This window comes from Dipodomys merriami, unplaced genomic scaffold (assembly GCF_024711535.1).
Source record: "Dipodomys merriami isolate MVZ:Mamm:240054 unplaced genomic scaffold, mDipMer1.0.p SCAF_1, whole genome shotgun sequence".
In the NCBI taxonomy this organism is placed as follows: domain Eukaryota; kingdom Metazoa; phylum Chordata; class Mammalia; order Rodentia; family Heteromyidae; genus Dipodomys; species Dipodomys merriami.
The window spans coordinates 141,404,083-141,417,271 of record NW_027202270.1 but is presented as its reverse complement, the minus strand read 5'-3'; the positions used below and the strand labels follow the sequence as shown (position 1 = coordinate 141,417,271).

The 13,189-nt window shown below is 38.7% G+C and overlaps 1 pseudogene; it reads left to right on the top strand.

Moving 5' to 3' along the window:
• Positions 1-6,411: 6,411 nt before the first annotated feature.
• LOC138824304 (putative monooxygenase p33MONOX pseudogene) lies at positions 6,412-10,645 on the top strand (annotated as a pseudogene).
• The last annotated feature ends 2,544 nt before the right edge of the window (positions 10,646-13,189 follow it).

Here is a 13,189-nt window from a genome sequence, read left to right as displayed (position 1 = left end):
TGGATGGATGGACAATGGGTGGATCATGGATGGATAGATGGATGAATGAATAAATGATGGGGGATGGATGGATAAATTGTTGAATGGATAAGGGTAGGTGAGGCTGATGAATGAACGCTTGCTGAAGATGAAGTGATTCATATTGGCCATGACAACTCTTTGCTCTGCATCTCAGACATGGTTCAATAAGCTTTTCAAAGAGATGGTTCGATGATTGAATCTTGTTTTCTCTTTTCTATTTTAGAAACAACATTTTTAAAAGTGATAGAAGAATCAGAATGGGTTTGTTGGCTAAAACAAATGCCACATTTTACAAGTGAAAAGTTTTGTCTCTCAGGTGAAGACTGAAACTAGACTGAGGAAGTGAGAAGATTAATGTCAATGTTTCTGCACAAACACTTTCTTCATGCCTTTTCATTCCCTTGCTAACGTAATCATACCATTAGCTAAAATCAAGGCCTTGGGTCAGGAACAGCATCTGAATGTTTGAAAGATAAAAACCTCAATGTCAGTTTGCTTGGATCTTGGAATTATTGTTTAGGTTTTCAGGTTTTGAGTGACCCTACAAAAGTCCGCCCGAGGAATCTGCAGTGAGAGCAGGTCTGATGGCGTTGTAGATAAAGTAATGATGAAAATCAATATTTGGAAGTCTTAACCCTAACACAATCTCAATATTTAAAAAAATCTCTTTGAGGATAATTTAAAAGTTAAATTGAATATAAAGTTTGAAGCAGGATGCTGGATGCCATTGGTTCATACCTATAATTCTAGTGACTTGGCAGATAGAGATTGGGAAGATGATGGTTCCAGGCTAACCAGGTTAACTAAGAAAGAATTCACCAGTGGAAGAAGCTGGACACGATAGGAGCCCCAATCATCCAAGCTGGGATGGGAACCCTAAAATAGGTGGACTGTAGTCTGGGCCCAGGCCCAGGCAGAAAATGAGACTCATTCTCAAAATAACCAGTTCACAAAAAAGGCTAAAATCACGGCTCATCTGTACAGCACTTGTCTGGCAAGTATGAGATCCCAAATTGCAAACCCCAGTACCACAAAAAAGAAATAAAAGTAACTATAAGATAATACTGTTTTTCTCACAAGTGTTCTTATCTACCAGGTCATCAAATGAAAATAAGAAGTGTCAAGATTATTTGTAAACGAGAAAGCTTACATATGGACTTGCTTTCTGTTTATAGCTTTTGATTCTGAAAGCCACACCATACAAAGTTGTTTTATTTTATTTTTAATTTATTTTAAAGGTGATGAACAGGAGGATACACCAATCAGATATGCACAAAGTAGTTTTAAGACACAGTAGCGGGAGAAAATGAGGGCAGGGGTAACTGTGTTCCAAAAGAAATGTACTCATAGATTGGGAAAATGGCTTAGTGGTAGAGTGCTTGCCTAGCATGCATGAAGCCCTGGGTTCAATTCCTCCATACCACATACACAGAAAAAACTGGAAGTGGACCTGTAGCTAAACTGGTCGAGGTCTAGCTTTAAGCACAGAAAGGCTCAGGGACAGAGCCCAGACCCTGAGTTCAAGACCCAGGATCAGAAAAAAAAAAGTACTCATTATCTTTACAATAAATAAATAAATATATGAATCCCATTCAACAACAACAACAAAAAGGAACAGTAGCTACATGATTTAATCTTAAAAGATATTCTTTGGCTACTAAATAGGCCTAACACTTGGGTTTGGCTTCCATCACTCAGCACACAGTTTCTGAAGCTTACATGTCATGGGTGTCAATAGTCTCTTCCTTTTAGTTGCAGAATAGCAGAACATGGGAAAAATTCACTACAGCTATCCGTTCCTTGTTGCAAACACCATGGTTGGTTTGGCTGAGACAAATAAAGTTGTTATAAAACTTTTCCCAAAAATATTTTCCATATTTTAATTTTTCTTGAGTAAGTCTAGGGAGCATAATGGTTGGGTCCCCTCCTACAGTAGGTTTTGGTGTATTCATTTTCTAAGAAATTGACACGCAGCTGTCTAAACTACTGTACAATTTTACATTCTCACTGACAATGTGCAAGGTCCCAATAGCTCCATATTCTCACCAGTATTTGATGTCAGTCTTTTACATTTGTAGCCATTCTAATGCGCGTGGAAGGACATTTTGTTGTGGGTTAAATATGCATTTCCATCATAAATAATGGTTAGAGCACTTTTGATATGTGTTTTGACTGTTTCTGTATTGTCCTTTATGGAATCATTGGTCAAATCATTTTCCAATTTTCCAATTGGGTTGTTTATCTTTATGTTTTGAGTTAAATACATCCTATGTATACTCTGAATGCACATTTTCTGTCAGAAATAAGAGTTTTAAATTTTAATGAGGTTTATTTTATTTATTTTTATTGTAAAGGTGCTGTACAAAGGGATTACAGTTACATAGGTCAGCTAATGAGTACATTTCTTCTTGAACAACATTTAATTTAGCCAAGTTTAGTTTGAGAAGAGTTTAATTGATGGCCCTGAAGGTTTTACAAATTTCAAAAACTATTCAAGCTTCTTCAATGACACTTATCTGTAATAAGCAAACAATCTACAATAATTGTTTTACACATTAGCTAAAATTCTGAAATTTGAATTCACTTTGCTTTAGTCAATGTAATAATGAGCTGCTTTGTTGTGGTTGGTTGCATTTATGATATGACATGACTTGGTTAGTTAATCCACTTTTAAGACAGCAGAGCTTTCAGCTAAGAATAAATAGCTCATAGGTTGAGGTAATACCCCACAGGATTTGGGAGTAGCTGTCAAAATGGGGGGTGGGGATTTGATTCCCATTTTGAAAGGGGTGTCATTGATCACAAGATGTTTTCTATCCATACACTGCTTTGTTAAATGGCAATTCCTTTGTCCAACTACTTAAAGATAATTTAAAAAGTTGATTCACATGATAGGTTAGGTCTCAACCTACACAGAGATATAAATGCAGGCAAAGTGATGAAAACAGTCCATTCCAATGGTTAAACTATGTTTTAAATAAAGATTTCTATAAAGAACAGCTTATGATATTTTTAAATATTCTTTCTACAGGCTATCATAGAGTGATACTTCCCAAAGCCATGTTATTTTATCCATCATATGGTAATTAATAACAACAGGATGTCAGGGCTGCTATTTTCAAATTTCAGTCAATTCTACCCTTTCCCAAAGAATTTCTTTTTCTATCTTGAGAAAATAGTGTTTTTTTTTTGAAAAAACAAAAAAGAACAACTAGTAGAAGGGGAAAGGGCAAAAGAAGTTTTTCTTATAAAATTAAATCTTCCTTAGCAGAGACTGGCGTGTTCTTAACATATTCACACACGTATCCCCTCCAGTTATATTGCAAAAGCCATGCAAATAATAATTGTGGCTAAGTGCACTACACCGACAGTCAATATTGTATTTTTCAAGCTTGTACTCATTATTCTTTATAGTATTCATGCATTTTGTGAAAGATCAAAAGATTTACATATCATATGGAGTGCTTTAGGGAATAACTTGCTGAGTACTTTAAATGCACAATGCTCTGCAGCCTTTTAAAGACGGATTTCATTTCTCTCTTCTTTGTGATAAAGAAATAACAAGGTAGAGCTAGGTGTCCTCTCTTAATATAAGAAAATGTCTATTTTTAAAATATAAGATAAAAGTTTGATATTTTTTATCTGTGATTCCAAGCACAATTTTGTCTTCCAAAAATAGTGAAGTGTAGCTTTTTAAAAATACAGGTGTTGAAAAAACTCCAACAAATTCTTAAGCAATCTACTATCCACGCATGGCATGACTTTCATTGGAGTTATTAATGAAGAGAACTGATGCAACTGTCTGAAGACACTGGTTGGGAAGGCTTTCAGGGAAATAAGAACAGGGCTTCTTAGCCTGTATTCTTTAAAGCCTGAGGGTAAAATATGGTGGGAGGAGCTAGCAGTGATCATTTTTTTCAGTGTAAATAGATATTAAAACATAAGAACCTTGTAAAAATAGAGGAATCTGGCTTATTGACCCCAAATTTCCTTTGTCTAAAATGGCCCAAATAAGAGATTGAAAGATGGAGGGACCAGTCCAGGCCTCTTCAGAAAGTGATTGATGTTTCTTTTACCCATAAAGATATCACCAATACTAGCAAGAGATAGTTCTGATATGAACATAACCACTTGAAGGACAGTGCTTCTCAAAAATTCGCCCTTAGGAAAAATATGAGCACTGGAGCTCTGTATAAGGTATGCATTCATCCAAAGAATAAATAGGTAAAACCAAAGCAGAAGAGAGAAGGCTAGACCCTATGATGGATCAGGATCATTGTCCTGCCTATGTATTGGCAGGGAACACTGTTAGATGGACTATACTTGGATGCTTTTGAACCCAGTCAAATGCCCAAATATATGTGCGGAAATGTAGACATGCACAGGAGATAGAAGTTGAATGTGGAAGGGACAATCCAGAAAATGCATTTGGGCAGTAAATGAAGTAATATCATCCCATTAAGCCATTTGGTACAAGGGTGGAAGCACTATTCCATTCTATTGTGTTTCAGTCATGGTGTTTTCCTACCACAGAATGAATGCTAGTAGAGAGCGTTGGATGGGTGATAGAACCTTCTTGAGAAGCCCTTGGCTTCCTATTGGGGGCAGGTGAAGGCTTGCTGAGGAAGCCAAAGAGTGTATTTATTTGGAACATTTCACTTTACTCCAGATCAAACTGAGGAAAAACGGTTCCTTAATGAAGCAGAACAGCACAGAGAATGCTCTTTAAATATTTGCTCAGATAATATTTTCTTATTCTGAAGCTATAAATCTGGCAACAGAGACAGGTTAATAATAGCAATGATTTCTATGGTTGTTTGAATAGAGACTCCATGTTTCCAAAGGTAGCAATCAAATAAATTCTGACAACCTGTAGCATAGCACCATACACAGATTGCTAGGTGTGCTCCATGAACGTAGAAGATCAAGGTTATGCTACTTCCTCCTGCCTCCTAGAGGGTCACCATACACATGATAGAGATATCACAGAGTCAAAACGTGGGAAATGTCATTATCCTCAGCTACAGCTTCAGGAATATTTCAAAATCCTTGAATGGGAATTTCAGCTTCTAAACCTATTCATTTCAGCAACTGCATAGAAAAATGTTACTCAATATCCTGAGATATTGTAAGATCTGCTCTTCAAACCCCTCTTTGCCGTTTCAATTCACAAATGAAGACGGAGGGCCAGGAGGGAGCATAGTGAAGAAGATCAGGAAGAAAAGTTGATTGATTCATTCATCATCCTCTTTATCCAACAGCATGTCTCAATAAACTTTCACATTTCAGTGAGATTAGTAAGTATGTTTCATGAAATTTGAAAACATTTTTCAATTTCAAACCTGATATTATTTGTTAACAGCCTTTAATGAAATGGTCCTTTTAACTAAATATCTTTCTAAGTCAGTTCATGGGTTTTTCTTAGTTCTTGCTTGTTTGAGTTTTCCCAACACAGGACATTGCATCTTCACACACTTTCCTTGATGTCTCTGGGCATGTAAAGGTGTGCATCTGCCTCACTGGCAACAATAGCTTACCACCTTTGCAATTTTCTTTGATAGAAAAATATCACCATGCCTTCGAGCCTCCAATCAAAACCACCTTCTCTATGAAAGATTTGCCAAATCTTTTGTCATAACTTTGTTTCCTCTCTTCTTCTTAATATTGTCCCTACCAAAAGATGTCTACAATGTAGTGAGTTTAACACCCCGAACCTGTCTGGGTACTCTTATACTGAGAGCAAATTGACCCAGGTCTTGATTGTGTGGCTAACTTAGGAGAAGGCTGGAGAAAGAGTGACCCTCCAAAGGAAAATTAGGGTGTTCTCCTCGGAAGAAAAGGAGGAAGTCCAGTGAACGTTTACAGAGAAGTCCTAACTGGGTCTCAAAGGCATGTGACTGAATGCAAAAAGAGCCAGTGTCAACGTTTCTGTAGTCTTCACATCAATTCTCAACAGGTCTTCTCAAAGAGGACAAAATTCTGTAGATAGAGAGCAGACCAGCGGCAAGCATGAGACCAACAGGAGTTAATGATAGAGGAGGGGAAAGAAGCATGAAGGAGATGTTTGCAGTGATGAAATATATGATTGTGGTGGGAATTCAGATCCAAGTTCCAAAGAAAAGATAATGTGATCTAAGAAAATCTCATGGGTGAGCCATATGGTGGCTTTTCAAGAAAGCTACAGGTTGATATTCTTAAACTAGAAAGAAACCACCACCATCAACTCAATTCAGCAAGTAAATCTATCTTATTATGAGATTTACTAATACTTACGACTTAGAAGGGAGGTGCTTTTGTAAAAGGATTGGCACTGGGATCATATTAATTCTCATTTATGAAATGAATAAGGATATGATATGTGTTTAAGGATCAGAATTCGATATTGCGAACATGGCCACTGTGTAAATAATAACATAAAAACTGGGAGGTGAAAAGAGACGAAATGACATCTACATCTTATAGTGAAAAAAACAATTAAACTTCAACAAACCCTACAGTATCTCTCTTTTTCTCTCTCATTAAACTAAAGAAAAATGATATGCAATTAAATTGTGTTTTGTTAGAAATAAGTTTCAAAAGCCGATATAGCTGTATATAACTGTAATTCCCATACCCAAGAGGCTGAAGCAGGAGAATCGTATAAGCCAGGCAAGCCTGGCTTATAGAGAGAAAAGAGAAAAAGTACAAGATTTATGTTTCTCAAGTTGAATAAAGTCAGATGGAATAAAGTCTTATAAAAAGATTCAGTTTTGGGGCTGGGAAGGTGGCTTAGTGGTAGAGCTTGCCTTCCATGCCTGAGGCCCTGGGTTCGATTCCTCAGCACCACATAAGCAAAAAGAAAAAATCCAGAAGTGGTGCTGTGGCTCAAGTGGTAGAGCACTAGCCTTGAGCTGAAGAGCTGAGGGACAGCGCCCAGACCCAGAGTTCAGGCTCCATGACCGGACCCAAAAAAAAAAAAAAGATTGGGTTTCTGCCTTACTTAAAAACTCTGATAGCAAAGTGGCCACAGTTACTACTTTCTAGGTGCTAGACTAAATAAAATACATGTGCTTTTGGTTTTGAAAAAGACAATGAGCAGCTAGCTAGGCAGCAAAAAAAAGAAGGCTTTCAATGTCTGAAATTCAGTGTTGAAGCAAAACTAAACCAGGGGAAACAAACAGCTCAAGAGGATAAAAAGTTGAAGAAGCAGCAGGATTCAGTTTTAGGGTTCATTTTTCTGTACCACTCTAAATCACTTCCTATTTCTTAGTAGCCAACTTATAAGCTCACAGTTTAAACCACAACCTATAAGTTCACAGTCTAAACCACACAATCACTGTTTCATGATTTGGACTTTCAACAAAGAATGTGGTTGTGGGGAATTCCTCAACCCTATACTGACAGAAAGGGATATCTGTGTGTGCTTCTGTTAATATGGCGTGTTGTCATCTTTCCACTGCTGTAATGAAATGCCTGAGATAGCCAACTTATTAGGACAAAAAGTGTTATTTTAGCTCTTCATTTCACAGGTTTGAGTCCACGATCACTTCCTGGCATTGCTTTTCTACTTGTGGTAGCCCAATCTATCACGGTGGAGGTACCCAGCACAGGAGGTCTGTCTGCCTCATGGCAAGTGTGCAGAGAAGGAAAGAGGTTAGCATCCTACAAGCTCCTTAAAGGGTACACCCCCAGAGATCTCCTACCAAGTTCTACCTCCCAAAGATTGGATCACCTCTGAAGAGCACTGAACTGAGGACCAAGCTTTCTAACATATGAGCCTGTGTATGCTCTTCTAGATCCACTCTATATCATGCACATCATTTTATACCCTAGGCAAACACTAGCAAGGTCTCCCATCCAAATGGAAGGAGTGGAAGATGAGAAAGAAAGTGTGCAACAAGCTGAAAATATCATCAAGATCTCAGTAGAGAAATCTGGTTACAGAGTGGGATTCAGAACAAGAAAGTCGATTTCAGATACCGCCCCGGAGGATAGACATCACATCCCCGTGCTGTAAAATGCTGTGATGTCTAGGAAATCTCCTGGCTTAAAACCCAAGCGCCATGTTACAATGAGCTTCCTGCGAAATGCTGTTACTACTCAAACACAACCTATGTTAAGATTCGCTTCTTGCCATTACTTCCAACAATCCCATTCTTACCTTGTTTTACCTTCACTGGCAGGTGTGGTTTCTTGGGCCTAGATAAAAGTAGAGAGATCAGGGGCTCGATCAGGGGCTTGGCCAGGATTTGTGTGAAGCACAACCTTCCATAATCTGTATCCAGGTACAAAGTAGGTGAGTGAAGAGCGGGGCTGTCCTTTTGGGGACTGGAAAGATGGCTGATGCGATCTGCTAATTGGAACAGCTAACATCGATTGAGTACTTAATGTGGACCTGGGACTGCACTAAATATTTGACATTCATTATCTTACTTAATCCTTGTGATCGCTATTATTTTCATCTTATACAAGAGAAAATTGAGGATTAGGGAAGTCAAGAAAGTTGCCTGAGGTTATGAGGTCACGTAGCTGGATAGCAAAAGACCCCCAACCCAGGTGTGATTGGCTCATACATTGTATATCCTTGCTGCTGGTCTGCTGTTGCAAAGAAGACGACTAAGTACAACTGGTGAGAAGATCGGACAAACTTCAATAAAGCAAGGCAGAATGTCTTTTGGTTTTAAACTGCAGAATGACTCCCTTTATATGCTATAGGCAAATGTATAATAGCAAAAATGAAATATAAATCTATGTCTACCACTTTAAAACAATACAATGAAAAGAAGTATAAATGCATTTTATAATAATGCATAAAATATACCAGACCAATAAATTTCTGTATAAGACAGAGCTATTGAACATTTCTAAACTCATGAGTGTTTGGAATCTGTTTAAAGATAGCAGATAGTAGATAATGCAAAACCCATTTCTAGTTTGCTTTAATATACGTGGTATGTGCTTCTATTTTCAGTGATGCACTTGCCTTCCTATTGAATGCTGCTTATTTGGACTACTAAATCAGCTTACTAAACCTGAGTAAATACCAACTTACTAAAGTTGTGGAGTATCTAAATGTTAAAAAGAAGGAAGAGAAGGTGGAGTCATGGCGTAAGTGGTAGAATGCCAGCTTGCCAGTGGTGAGGAAAAGATGCATTGAGAGAGCACGAAGTCCTGAGTTCAAGCTCCAATACCATCATAGAAAAAGAAGGAGAAGTAAGAGTGGGGCCGAGCTGGTAGTAATACCAGTTATTCAGGAGGCAGAGATAGGAAAATGAGGTTAAAGGCCATCCCTACAAAGTTGGTAAGACTCTATCTCAAAATAGACAAACAAACCCCAAGAAAAAAACCCCAAGTCAAGCATGGTTGTACACTTCTATAATTCCATCTTCTTGAGAGGTAGAGATAGGAGACTTATGGTCTGAGGCTGACCCAGGCAAAAGTGCCAGACAACATTGAAAACAAACTAAAGCAAAACTGAGTGTTCTTGCTCCATGTTGCAGAGGGTGGGGGTTGGTATGGTCACATACTGGCTCTGGTCTGGACTGTGCACAGCCTCTCTGAGACTTGGATTCCCTGAGCCTCTTCAGTGCCAGATTTCAGGCTGCAGGCAGCTGGATAGCAGCAGGAGATCAGAACCGCTGGATGGACTCTTCCTGGGAAGCTGTGCTAATTTGCAGCAGCTGGACAGTGCTCCTCATTAACATCTGTCCGTCATGACCATCAGTTCACTGTGGCAGCAGGGGGCCTCAGCTCCAAATTCTATCTAGAAAAAGCACCTGGATCTCAGACTTTCAAAGGCTTTGAGACAACAAGTAGCATCATTTCTTGGCAAGACATCCCTGCCCATTGGGATATGTCACTGGGCATAGGATGCCCTTGAGGATCCTGTGCCCATGATTCCTCCCCCATCAGGCACAGACAGAATCCCCTGGAAGCCAGTGAGTTCAGGGTGCAAATATCAGCACTAACCAAGGCAGAAACAAGAGAAGCTAGCCTATCCTCCACTGCCACACTCCTGTTCATGGCCACTTATGGAATTGAAAGGTCCTGGAAGCAAAGGCTACCCATGTCATCATGAATTCCCTGGTCACACAATGGACCTAGGGGAACATCCAGCATTTTGAGAAGTGCTGGCTACATACCCCACAAGGACTTCATCGCTGAGGAAACTAAGTCTATGCTAGTGGCAGAAGCAATCCACAAACAAAAGCTGCAGACTGGAGAAGAGAATCAGCCTGCATCAGCCCAGTCCTTCCCAAGCAGCAGCCTTTACTCCTCACCTAAGTAGAAGCGCAGAAGCTGAACCACCTCTGCTTCCTCCAGAGCTTTACCTGGCCCCAAACCCAGCCTCTTGAATCCCAGAAGTGGGTGATAAGGACAGAAAATTACCAGATAAATGGAGCCTTTTTGACCTGACCCCTCCAGAAATCTGATTATAGAGGTTTTGCCACCCAGACCTATACAGAGGCTCAGAAGTCCTTGCTTGTGATCTGATCCATGTCCAGGTCACTCAAATAGCTGAAGATCCAACAACCTTCAAGTCATCCAAGATGGATGGCCCAGAAATAGAAGGAAAGATTGATCAGCCCCGACTCATAATCTCAGACCTTGTGATTTGAATGTGCTCTTGTCCATTGGATTCTAGAGAGCTTTCTGTCCTGGGCTTTGCCATCAAAATAGTATATTTCCACAAATACTTTTAGACCAAGGCTAGAGCTAAGACTTAGCTAACTTAACTAAGGCTTAACTGATTTTTAAGCAACATTAGTACAAAGCTCATTCTGTGTAAAAGATATCATTCTGTTCTGTTCTACAGTTAAACCTCTAAAAAAGTCAACAATGATGTTTGCAGGGCCTCATGACCTATTTTTTGTATCATTTTCCTGAGGCAACCACCTTGATCCTTGATGTCAAGGTCAATAATATCTATGCTACACCCACATCTAAGCTTCTTTTGATTATTTCCCCCCTGAAACTAGGACTCAAACTTGGCATCTAACACTTTTGCTCATTGGCCAGAGCCCTACCACCTGAGCCACACCTCCAACTCCTGATTTTTTTTTGCCATGATCAACATGAGCATTGACAAATCATGGCATACAGGTGCCCACTTGATTAGTTGGAACCTCTCTGGCCATTGTGACTGTGTCTGTGCTGTACCCTAGTAGCCAGATCGTGATATGTTTGGGCTACTGCTACTGGAGGACACTTCATTTTAGATGCCACAGGATAAACACCAGGCTTACATATATTTTCCTGCACTTGAAACTGAAATTTGGCATCAACTTTGTTGAAAACTCCTAAGGAAGGAAATTGAGTACTGATTTGGCCTTGATAAATAGATATGAATTATTTAATGGTGCTAAACATCTACCAGGGCTTCATGCATGTCATGCAAGTGTTGTACTACTAACATATACCTTGCCTCCCAGATCTAAACTTTTTCAGAGTAAAGAACATGGTAAGTACACTTGGGTCATAGCCCGAAGGTTCATGCACAATTAGTGTCACTTTATTATTTTGATTACTTTTCCAAGCCAGGGCTTGAAACTCTTATTCTTGAAGAGAGGGAAGAATTAAACATATGTCTATAATGAAAGCATTTTCTATAAAAAAAAAAGTCCCATAGTTTTATGCAAGACATTTTACTGAGGAAAGAAAACAAAGAAACTGTCTTTGTTACTGTCTTCTGTCTCAAAATCCTGCTGTTTTTGTTTTGATTGGTATTTTATGGCAATAAGAGCTTCATAGAGAAGCTCTGAACTCTAAAATTGTCAGAAAAATGATTTATTTGTGTCTTGTACTGACAATGAGAATCTCTACTTCTTTCTTGAAAGGGAGAGAGACAACAGAGACAGAGAAAGGGAAAGACAGACAAAGGAAAGAAAGGAAGAAAGGAAGGAAGGAAGGAAGGAAGGAAGGAAGGAAGGAAGGAAGGAAGGAAGGAAGGAAGGAAGGAAGAAGGAAGGAAGAAAGGAAAGAAGAAAGAAGGAAGGTAGAAAGGAAAGAAGGAAGGAAGGAAGGAAGGAAGAAGGGAAAGAGACTATGTGTTAATAAACACACAATTCCAACCTTGATCATCCAGTAAAGAAGACTTCGTACAAGTGTGAGAATGAAGTCCTTGGCCTCACAAAATTTATGGTTAGCTAACAAAGATAACTACATTACATTTTTTGAGGCAACATATTAACAAAAGCAAAAAGATATGATGCAAATATAACTAAATAGAAACCTTTAAGGATATGCAATGAACAGCATGATTAGAATAAAGACGGAACTGATAAGAAAAGATTTTTGAATACATTTTATAAGAAGTCTTCTAGAAAGAAAAGCTCATGGTATTGATATTTGGTCTTTTTCATGTTAAAAATGTCAAAAGACATATATGGCCCTTTACTAGCAGAGTTATGAAGTTAACTCTGCTTTTCTTTCAACAAGCAGGAAAAACTTGGCTTCTCTTTTTTGTATGAAATAAATATTAGAGGCTAACAATGTCATATATAAGTTCCCTATTATTCCATGTACCCTTGAATTTTTCAAGTAGAGGAATGTGGACATAAAAATCTTAGTTTAGTATACATATAGGATAAATGTCTATTAACCCACATTATGCCAAAGTAAGAAGTTGTATGATTTATCACTAGTAAGACAAATGTCACTGCACAATGACACACAAAATTAAAACCTTAAATGTTCCCCCAAAATGTTTTAACATGTGTTAAAGTCTTTGTCCCCAGCTAATCACATGATTGGAAGGTCCCACAAGGTGGGACCTAATGAAAGGGAGTTAGGTCTTTTGGGCACATCTAGAAAGGTATAACGACATTTCTGTCAACGGTCCCCTCCCATCAACTGTCCTTTCTTCCTTTCCTCCTTTCCCTCTCGCCCTAATTCTTTCCCTCCCTCTCTCCCTTCCCATGAACTACTGGATCACCAAAGGCCAGAAAGCAGAAGGGCCAAATAATAATAGACTAAAATCAATGAAACCATGAGCAAAAACAAGTTTTTAGCTCCTTTAAGTGGACACTCTCAGGTATTTTTGTCACAGCCAGGGAAAGCTGACTAACACATAAACTGTGTAATATAAAATAAGCTATCTTAATTACCAAAGAAACTGAACATATCCTGGCACTTTTCAAGAGGGAGTGGCTTTCTTTTCTTCTTTGTACACAGAAGTCCAGGAAGTCAC